Source organism: Aplysia californica, unplaced genomic scaffold, assembly GCF_000002075.1.
Source record: "Aplysia californica isolate F4 #8 unplaced genomic scaffold, AplCal3.0 scaffold00272, whole genome shotgun sequence".
In the NCBI taxonomy this organism is placed as follows: domain Eukaryota; kingdom Metazoa; phylum Mollusca; class Gastropoda; order Aplysiida; family Aplysiidae; genus Aplysia; species Aplysia californica.
Genome location: NW_004797542.1, coordinates 312410 through 313423, shown reverse-complemented (window position 1 = coordinate 313423; position 1014 = coordinate 312410). Strand labels below are relative to the sequence as shown.

Below are 1014 nucleotides of genomic sequence, written 5' to 3'. Positions count from 1 at the left end.
CACACACACACACACACACACACACACACACACAGACACACACAAAAACAAACAGCCTGACTGTAGTACGAAAACAACAATCGAAATACTATATAAGTAATTCTGCCCCGGTGAACACTAGTCCCTCTTCTGTCTGGTCGATACTTGTACAGAAGAATGTTTATACCTGTTTGTTTTCTTCCGTTTTATCATTGTATCAATCTGTCCCTTCCTTCAGAGGATTCATATTCCCCCATTTAGATGGTGGCTTTTATCTTGAATGATATCGTACACTTTCTTTTGAAGTGGAGTAAAAATCGTGGGAGAGAAATAATTGTGCTTCATTAATTGTTCCTGCTCTGTTTATGAGTGGGTGGTTGGCGGGTGTTCTGGTGTGGTTTACTTCTTCTTTCCTATGAAACATCTATCGTCCTTATCTCCCCTACTTTTTATGTTTGTTACTCTCTTGTAACACCTCTAATCTTCTGGCGCTCAATATGACCTCATGCAGTCGCGAGCCTCTACTAAAACTAACTCTGTTTATGATTTGGTTGATTCTCAATATCTAATATTTGGTAATATTGCCACCATAACACACAATAAAAGAAATAATTTATATATACTTTTTTCTTTGGTGAAAAAATAAAGCCTTCACGTGATCGATCTATTTACCTCAAGAGATGTTAATTTCCGTAAAAAGTAAAATCTTTGGTTCCCATTCTAGAGAGATTCGTGTTTTGCTATATTATTGCCCAGGACGTGTACATTATTTATTGCTTATATCTGATACATGGCCGGGCTGTGCTCTTTATGAAGATGCGTATCCTTCTTTTGCACCGAGTAACGTGGTGGAAGAGCCTCTTGATGTTATCGGGGTGCGCGCAAAGCCATAATTTATGCAACTTTGATGACATATGCGTTTTCTCCCTCCTCTCCTCACTTTTTCTATCCCCTTCTCTCTTTCTCTCTCTCTCTCTCCCTCCTTCGCTGTCGTTATGTCTCGTCCTCTCTCTCTGTTTCTCTCTCTCTCTCTCT

At 39.4% G+C, this 1014-nt stretch overlaps 1 protein-coding gene across 1 annotated transcript in view; it reads right to left on the bottom strand.

Moving 5' to 3' along the window:
• LOC101845174 (CLIP-associating protein 1) overlaps positions 1–1014 on the bottom strand; it is a gene marked incomplete at its 5' end in the record, with an annotated part of 62524 nt that overhangs the window by 58766 nt on the left and 2744 nt on the right.